The sequence below is a fragment of the Apodemus sylvaticus genome, chromosome 3 (assembly GCF_947179515.1).
Source record: "Apodemus sylvaticus chromosome 3, mApoSyl1.1, whole genome shotgun sequence".
Taxonomy (NCBI): domain Eukaryota; kingdom Metazoa; phylum Chordata; class Mammalia; order Rodentia; family Muridae; genus Apodemus; species Apodemus sylvaticus.
Genome location: NC_067474.1, coordinates 24,846,018 through 24,856,180, shown reverse-complemented (window position 1 = coordinate 24,856,180; position 10,163 = coordinate 24,846,018).

The following is a 10,163-nucleotide window of genomic DNA, read 5'->3' as shown; positions in this document are numbered from 1 at the left end:
CTTCAGTTCGGGTCGGAAATGACCGATGAACTGAGAGGAACGCTCTCCTGCACCTCACAGTAGACAAAGGACTGTCTCAAGTGCGGGCTGACAGGACAGAGGTCAAACATGTGCAAAGACCTGTGCTCGGTCCCTGAAAGGCATTGCTTTCAAATTGGTCACACTATCATTTCTTGTCACTCCTCTACCTGCTCAAATGTTGAGTAGATAATATGAGGGAATTATAATAAAATCGCTCCTGTGTTTGATAAAAGACACACATATGTGCATGCATACATACACACAGACATACATAAGCGTTCATAAAAAGACACACAGAGATACACATAGACACACACATGCACACACAGACACACAGATATTTGCTAACATACATATAAAAACACAGACACACATATATACACATACACACATTACATACAACAATGCAGACATACAAACACACACATATATATACACATATATACACCCCAACACAGACACACATAGATACACAGATACACACATATACATGTACACACACATACAGACACATACACATAAAGACATGTAGACAAACACACAGATACACAGTCAAATACAAATAATCTTGGCTTTGAAGGGCCTATTGAATCATGTATCCATCAGGACTAATTGTTGACTCCTCAATTTTTTTTTAAATTTTATATGTATGAGTGTTTGCTTGTGCGTGTGTGTGTGTGTGTGTGTGTGTGTGTGCGCGCGTGCCATAAATGCCTGTGGGGACTAGAAAAGGGCATCAGATCCCCTGTTACTGGAGTTACAGACAATTGTGAGTGTTTGAGAGGTTGTTGGGAACCAAACCCGGAACCTCTGCAAGAGCAGGAAGTGCTCTTAGTTGCTGAGTCACCTCTCTAGTCCCTAGCCTCCTTTCTTAAACTTAGTTTTTTTTGAGACAGGGTTGCTCTGTGTAGCCCTGGCTGTCCTGGAACTCACTCTGTAGACCAGGCTGACCTCCAACTCAGAAATCCGCCTGCCTCTGCCTCCCAGAGTGCTGGGATTACATGCGTGTCCCGCCGCCACCACCGACACCACCCGGCCCCAGCCCCCTTTCATTTATATTTTTGAGATAATTTATATATTTAGCTATGTATTTCAGGCTGGCCTTAAACTTGCCATGTATCTGTAGCTCCGATTGGGCTCAAGTTCCGGTCTTCCTGCCCTACCCTCTGAGCACTGGGGACGTGGGATGCTCTACTCGGCCAGACTTCTGTTTCTTTTTCTTTTTCTGTTTTTAAAGAGGGCCAGCCTTCTCCTCCTCCTCTTCTTTTTTTAAAATTTGTTCATTTATTTCATGTATGTGGTTATGCTGTAGCTGTCTTCAGACACCCTGGAAGACGGCATTGGATCCCAATACAGATGGTTGTGAGCCACCATGTGGTTGCTGAGAATTGAACTCAGGACCTCTGGAAGAGCAGTTGGTGCTCTTAACCACTGAGCCACCTCTTCAGCCCCAAGCTTCTGTTTCTTAATGGATCTGTTTTTCCATCATTTGACACCAAAGTTTCTTGGTTAGTCTGTCTCTCCCCCTCCTCCTTTCCCTTCTCTTCCTCTTCCTCCTTCTGGAGACAGGGGAGGTATTAAATAGACCATCTGGTCTCAAACTCAAATTTGTGATTGTCCTGACTCAGCCTCCTATGTTATGGGACTACAAGGGTGTGTCACCTTGACCAGCTCACTGAAATGTAAAGAATTTGTCCTGAACACTATTTTTAACACCAAGAGGGCTGAGAGACCTTATCTAGGAAACAGAGGAAGAAAGAAATTATAGTAACACAAGAAAGATGGCTTTGAATGGCCAAGAACACTGAACCACATGCTTTGCTTACCACACAGTTTCTGGGCTCAGGGGTGGGGGGGTGGGGGGGTGGGGGGACATCGGTGTTCTAAATGTGGCCGGATTTATCATTCCCTGGCAATTCTCTACCTGCTTCATTGTGGTAAGGAGTTGAAACAGAGGGTTAACTGGAAGCCATTTTTCCAATTCTTGTTTTCTGATGGATTAGATGCTCTCCAGTTGACTGAACCACACTGGTCAGAGCTTCACTGCACATACTGGGGAGCACGCGACCTTATCCACACAACCCATCAGGATGTTAAAAGCCTAACTTCCTGTTACTCAACAGGGGCTTTTCTAGGCACATGGTGTCAAAACAGCATCCTCCTACCAGGTTCTCTGTATGCCCCAAGGCTGGTTTTTGACTGTCTAACAGAAACTATTCAGTGAATAGTTTTGACAGAGCTTGGAGCTCAGAGAAGGTGCCCATTTGTCCAGGAACATCCTCCAAGTGACAAATGACGACAAGCCAATGCCAAAGGAATGCACACGTTGCCAGCAGGAAACATGGAGTAGTCTCAAATTTTTAAAGTTCTTCCTACTTGCTGGAGGTGGTGATTTTGTTTGGTCGTGCGTATGTGCCCTGGACTTGGAAAGGGAGCCATCTCTGCTAACTATGATATCATCCAAGCCACTGCACAGGATCTGGGATCTCGATGACAATGGTCAATGTATTTGGGGTGCATAAATGTATAGTGAAAGAAAAAGCACCTGGATTTTGAAAAACTGAAAATAACCTGTGGTTGCTCACAGTATTGGCACCAATAATTAGGACGCTTGAGCAGGGCAGTGGTAATGTATGCCTTTAATTCCAGCACTTGGGAGGCAGAGGCAGGCGGATTTCTGAGTTTGAGGCCAGCCTGGTCTACAGAGTGAGTTCTAGGACAGCCAGGGCTATACAGAGAAACCCTGTCTCAAAAAACCAAAAAAAAAAAAAAGGACTCGGGTGGAAATGGACAGAAAAAGAAGAGCTATTGATGATGAGGAGCGATAGGAAGTCTGGGTGAAGGAGTCATCAAGTGGCGGTCAGCTGCCCTGGGAACAGGCAAATGCTCTGCTAGTTGATTTCTGGACTGCAAATGGTCCCAGTGTTTAGCTTGGAGCTAAGGAGGTGTCTCAGCAGGTAAAACGCTGGCTGTGTGATCCAAATAGAAGTCCAGATACAGATACAGAAGACCGTCACTCTTCGGTCTCACCACACCCACAGAGAGATGGAAGGCAGAGATAGAAGAACAGCCCTGAAGCTCATCAGCCAACTATCCAGGAGCAAGCCTTACAGTGGCAGAAAGGAGAGAAACGCTGTTTCAGCCAGGTGGTAGGCAACCGACTCCTGGAAGCTGTCATGTGAAGCTGTTGTCTCTGTGGTTCTGTGAGGGCTGACTGGGTTCTTTTTAGCAGTTCTCAGGGTCCGGTCCATTGATAGTTGAAGAGGCAGTCAGCTTTCTTATGACTCATCTGAACTGGAGGCCAAAATGGTTCCCCCAGTAGGCTAGGAGGGATGATGCTTATCTACGGAGAGTCCCGGAGGCTACAACTGGAGCCTGTGTGTCACTCGGGCTTTTCAATGCCTGTGTGCTAGGATCTTACCCTCAAAATAAGAAGTTACAAAGTGTCTTCTTATAAGGCTGGGTGGTGGTGGTGGTGGTGGTGGTGGTGGTGGTGGTGCAGCACTCGGGAGGCAGAGACAGGCAGATCTCTGTGAGTTTGAGGCAAGCCTGGTCTACAGAGTAAGTTCTAGGATTGCCAGAGTTACATGGAGAAACAAACAAAGAAAGACAAGCACGCACTATTTATACCTGCTCCTTATGTGAGGCTGAGGATGAGACCCAGGCTTTGTGGGCACCAGGGGAGCGTTCTGTTGGGCAAGCTGCACCTCCAGCCCCAGGTTCCCATCCTCCCTGCAGTCAAAAGCCTGTGGTCAAGCGCTCGCCTAGTGTTTGTGAGGACCTGGGTTCCATCCTCAGCACTAAAAGCTGAAAGCAGCTAAACTGCAATACTTAATGATGATATTGAAAGAATAGAAAATACAGCCTAACTCCAGCCTGCTAAAGAGCCCCAAACACTTCATATTCCAGAGCCTGCTCTTTGTGCTCTTTGTTAGAAACTAGGTAAAAGGTCATATTCCAGAGCCTGTCCTTTGTTCAGAGCCAGGCAAAAAGGCCTTGAATAGGTGATCCTGGCCCCACAAGGTAACTGGAAATGAGCTAAGCTTATCTTGCTTCTGTAAACTGCTTACACCATTACCCCTATCCAGGAGCAGCTATAGACTCCAAGAAAATAGGAAACTAATTGGTCCACTGAGTGTGGGCTCCGATAATTTAAACTGATTGGCCTAAAAACTATGGAGTGGTACAAATCGATTGGCTCGCATTTCGAGGGCTCTCCATGCTAAGAAATGATTGGTTTGTGAGTCGCGGGCTTTGTCGTAAACTTATAAAAGCTATCTCAATTCGGCACTCGGGATCCACAGTCCTCTACCCCTGCGTGGTGTACGACTGTGGAACCCAGAATTCTGGAATAAAGAAATCCTCATGTTATTTCATCGAGACCGGTTCTCGCAAGTGATATGGGTGGGGTGCTGGGGCACCCTCGGTTTTTGGGGTCTTACAATATATACTCTTGTGCGGGGCAAGGAGACTATCCTGAAGTGCCCAGGGCCCTTTCTCTGGGCCAGTCCTGCCTCTAAAACCAGTGCTTTGTGCCTTCTATCCATGCCTGCCTGTCCGGGAACCTAGATCTTGTGTCTGAGCTTGAGATAGAAAGTCAAGGAAGTTATGGATGGATTTAGTTGACATCTGACTGGAGAAGGGCGCTGGGAAGCTTTACTCAGCAGGAGACTAGGTAAAGAGTGGGGCTGGGTCCTTCAAGGGTAGCGTGTACTGAGTGAACCCTGTGTGGTCCTGGTGGGGACAGAGTGACAGGGTTCCTGCCCCTGGAACAGAGCCCCAGTGTGAGTCTCCACAAGCATCAATGGCTGCTGTGGGTACAAGGCTTGTTTGTGTAATAGGTACATATTTTCACATTCCTCTGAGGAATGTCCTCCCTGTAGACATTAACGACTCCATGAAAATTAGAAACAATACAAGTCTGGGAGTCGAGAGTGTGGCTATGTATCCTCAAAATGGTAAATACTGGGACCTTCAGAACAGCCCTTAAGGCTATGAAAGAGCTCTAAATACGTAAATTATATATGTATATACATACATGTATATATATTTCTCAGTTATGAAGGTCTTCATGTATCTAAAGAAACAAAGGCAGCTACACTATGAGCCAGCTTGTCAGAAAGATACAAAGGCAGGCAGATTCCAGAGTCCAAGGTCAGTTTAAAACAGAGTGAGGTTAGGCCTAGAGTGGTAGAAATGGTAATTTCAGGGCAGGGTTCCCAATTATCTTAAAGGCTGTGCTTATCAAAGGCTGGCAGATCTCTGAATTCTTTTGCACTGTTAAGAGAAAAATGCATGCTTGCTGTCTCCTAAGAAACAAAGGGCGGACCTGTGTTCTGTAGGAGATAAGCTATTCAGACAATTTTTTAGGATAGAGAGAGAGAGAATTCGGGCTGGAGAGATGGCTCTGTGGTTAAGAGCACTGACTGCTCTTCCTGAGTTCAAACCAGCAACTAATGGTGGCTCACAACCATCTGTAAGGAGATCTGATGCTCTCTTCTGATGTGTCTGAAGACAGCAACAGAGTACTTATATATAATAAATTGATAAATTGAAAGGATAGAAAATAATACAGCCTAACTCTAATGACCCCAAGAAATCAGAAGTTTAAAATGCTATATCGCTTTGTTAGAAACTAGGTAAAAGGTCACATTCCAGAGCCCGCCCTTTGTTTAGAGCTAGCAGAAAGGCCTTGAATAGGTGATCCTGGCCCCATAAGGTAACTTGAAATGGGCTAAGCTTATCTTGCTTCTGTAAACTCACGCCATTACCCCTGCGCAGGAGTTCACACAGCTGTAGACATTTAAAAAAAAACAGGAAACTAACTGGTCCACTGAGCATGGGCTCCGATAATTTAAACTGATTGGTCTGTGATTCACGGGCTTTGTCATAAGCTTATAAAAGCTGTCGTGATTGGCTCCCATTTTGCGGGCTCTCCATGCTAAGAAATGATTGGTTTGTGATTCAAGGGCTCTGCAGTAAACTTATAAAAGCTGTTACAGTTCGGCACTTGGGGTCCACAGTCCTCTAGCCCTGTGAGTTGTATGGCTGTGGAACCCAGAATTCTGGAATAAAGAAACCCTCATGTTATTGCATTGAGACCATTCCTCGCGAGTGATTTAGGTGTCGCCTTCCAGGGTGTGGGGTACTGGGGCACCCTCGGTTTTTGAGGTCTTACAAAATCTTTAAAAGAGAGAGAGAACACACAAAAGTGAGCAGGATATGGAGAGATCTCTTAGAATAGCAAACAAGCATAACCTATAATCTATAATATTTGTAGACTAACAGATAGATTTCTAGAGAGAAGGCAGACAGAAGTAGAGAGAGGTAAACTAGAAAAGCTGTATTGAGCAGGACACAGTTGTCAGCTTGGATCGATTTGACTTTGAGCCGCTTGGTTTTACCACTCCCTGACACCCCTCCTTCTCTCAGAACCCCTTTCTAGGCTGGTCCTTGGCAGGCATATCTATCTGGCCTCTGTCCTGCTAGTGAGCAGACTCCGTGTGTTCTCACTTTGAAGTGAAGAAGTGGTGGAAGGCACTCTGTGAGGGGAAGAGTTTGGTAAGAATTGGTTGAAGGATACCGAGAATGGAGCTCCATTGTTAGAGCGCTTGCTTAGTCTAAGGAAGGCCCTGGAACAGATCTCTAGAACCACAGACACTGGGCATGGTAGGACATTCCCACAACCCCAGAATTCAGGTGGTTGGTACAGGGAGGATTGGGTCAAGGGCAGTCTTCTGACATACACCAGAAACTGTCTGAGGGGGGGGGGATCTATGAATTACACGTGTCAAGGCCTAACAGACAATTTCACGTGCTTCAAAGATTTGGTAAGCATGTATATCCTGCTAATAACGGCCGTAGCGGGCCCCATTTACAGGGATTACTGCCACTGCTATTCTACTGAGTATTTTTCATCTGCCAGGTGCCACGTGACCTGCTGGGCCTGCCACTCTCCTGACCTTTATAATCCTAGGAGTTCAGAGTTTTATAAGTTTCAAACATTTGGAGACTTCACTGAAGCACAGTTACTCCTCTCTCTCTCTCGGTAGTGTGGCTGATAAGTTACACAATACCACCTGGAACCCAGCTGTGTTTGACTCCAAAGGATACTAGTTTCTTGTTTTGTCTCATCTTCCAGGAGCTTTTGTTTCTACTTAGGAAGAAATTTCAAAATGAAATCATACTTAAATTTCACTTTACAAAGAAACGAATGACAGTGCCCTACCAAATGCTGTTTTTTGTTTTTGTTTTTGTTTTAAAATAGATCCTCTTGGCAATATTTGGATCTAAATATTCCGTTGATGTTTATTTAATCTGGAGCCAAGTCATCTCCTCTCTGTCAAGACAGGCTTTCTCTGTGTAGCCCAGGCTCTCCTGGAAATTACTCTGTAGATCAGGCTGGCCTCGAACTCAGAAATCTGCCTGCCTCTGCCTCCCAGATACGGGGATTAAAGGCATGTGCCACCACTGCCTGTGGAGCCAAGTTTTAAAAATTGTTCTTTGATGGCTATATATGTATTTTGAAGTAGTCACGGGAAGTAAGGCTATTCACTAATTGCCTGCTACACATACTAGTAATAAAGTTTCCTGTTTGTTTGTTTATCTGTTTTGAAGATAGGGTCTCACAGTGTAGCCATTGCTGACCAGGAACTCAGTATGTAGATTAGGTTGGCCTCAAACTCACAGAGACAAGCTTACCTATCTCTCTCTCCCCAGGGCATAGATCAAAGATGCGCATCACCTTGCCCAAAGTAAAGGAAAATTTAGAGAAGGTAGTGAGTATAGAGTTTAGAAATTTGCTACAGTAGAAAGTAGACATTATTTTTTTGTGTGTTGAGAGTATTTGAATAAGATTTATACTCCATAATAAAACTTGACCATAGTTGTACCTGTGTGTGTGAATGTGTGTGTATGTGTGTATATGTATTTGTATGTGTAGGCTGGAAATTGGTATTAGTTGTTTTCCTTGGGTGCTTTCTATGTTGTTTGTTTTGTTCAAGGCCATCTTTAGTTACATGGCTGGTTGGTAACATCCTTAGTTACAGGAAACAAGCCAGCTTGTTTCAAAAGGAAAAGAAGATATAATTTAAAAATAGGAATAAGGATCTCTTCAGATGTAAACACCATTTAAAAGATTCTAAGGTGAGATTTTGACAGATGGTAAAAAGAGCAGTCGCCTAAGAGATGCAGTTTACAGCAATTCTCCACAAAATGCACCCAAACTCCTGCCAAGAAGCGCCTCAGAACCTGTCTCAGCTTAAATCCCGTCTTTCCCAAGGCACATATTTAACATTTTTTTGCTGTTTTTCTTTTTGAATAGACTTTGCTTATTTATTTATTTATTTATTTATTTATTTATTTATTTTGGGGCAGCTTTTGGTTCATAGCAACTCTGAGGGAAACATACACAGTTCCTATAAACACCCTCCCCAACTCCCCAACCATAACTGTCCCGAGATATGGTTGTGTGTCTGTTAATCTATGCTGACTGGAGGGAGGATCTAGCCCAGGACCTTGTGCATGCTTGGCAAATACTCTAATGGCCCCAGAAGGTTCACTTTGGATATTCTGCATTCTGGGGATATAGAGAACATGTCTCCATTGTTACAGTAGCATCATACAGAGTACTGTCAAACACTTAGCAATTCTCCATGGCCCACCTTTTTATTCATCTCTCCCTCCCCATTTATATCTGACAATCATCAGTGTTTTTAATTGTCTTGTGACATTATTATTTGAGATAGACCGTCATGTATTTCAGATTTGTTTCAAATGCTCCACGTAGCTGCAGGTAGATGATTTTGAACCTCTGACCCTCTAGCCTCTATTTTCCAGGTGCTGGCATTACAGGTATGTACCACCACACTCAGCTTTATGCAGTGCTGGGACACAGGCCAATCTCTGGGATCCTTTCTCAGGGACCCCTCAGCATAGCTCTTCTCATCCCCAAAGCACACACCCTAGAAAAAAGTCCTTTTGATTGAAGAACAATTAACAAATCAACTTTGTCTTATAGACTTATAGAATTCAGTTGATTAAAACTCAAATGCTACTGCTATTTTTCACGCTTTTCTATGTATTAGACCTTTGCCAAGTTTATCTGTTTTATCTTCATGCTCCAGCCGAGTTGTGAGCAAGGGACAGATCTTTCCATCTAAATAGGTGCTGGAGTGGCAGGCTGTGTCGGGACTGCCCAGCTGTCCTTAGGTGACTGTGGTTTCTCATTTTGTTTGGGCTGCTGTGTTACAGAACTTTCTATGACGGTGGGACACTTTATAGTGCCAGTGTCTCATAGTCACGTGATCAGTGTCAGTAAGGAACCAGATCCTAAATTTAAATTTTAATCAATACACGTGCTTGGTGGTTTCTGTCAGTATGAGTCCAAATAAATGGCTTCCAAACTGGGGAGCACACATCCCGGGAAGGAAGAGAACACAGACTGCAGGAAGAAAACGTACTGCTCCATATATTTACATCATTATTTGTCATGTCTTATTTAACGTTTAATAATGAGGTAAACTGTAATAGACATGTGTGTGCACATACAGTACATATGTGTTTAATAATTTTCATCATTCTTACATAGCACTTAGCTTGTGTTTGGCATGCTACAAATATTGATTCATCTAATGACTCTTTGAGGTACTCTTATTATCCCAGTTTTACACACGAAGGAACTAAGGATAACTAAGTATGTCCAATGACACAGGTATCACGGTTGGTGGCAAAGCCAAGACTTTGAGTGTAGACAGTCTGGCTTGCATCTTTGTAAGTTAAATAAGTAGGTAGGGAGGGCAATATTTATTGACGACATGAGTGACCAAAAAAAAAAATGTTTGGCCACTAGAAACAAAACAGTTCCTACTCTTAAAGTTTAAAGTGATCTTAGAGTGTGCTTAGTCTAGCACATCTAAAGCTTGTGTGTATATGATTGGAATCCTTTAACTATCCCTAGTATTACAATTGATTTGTCAGTTTTGTTATGGATGCTAACGTAAAACAACTGTATTTGTTGCACAGACATTGGAATAGCAAAGGATGGGGAGATTTTTAAAGAATTCCAGGCACAAGAGCTAGAGGAAAACCAACAGAACCAAACCCCCACCCCAAACCCGGCTCATTCGCGCATAGAATGGTTG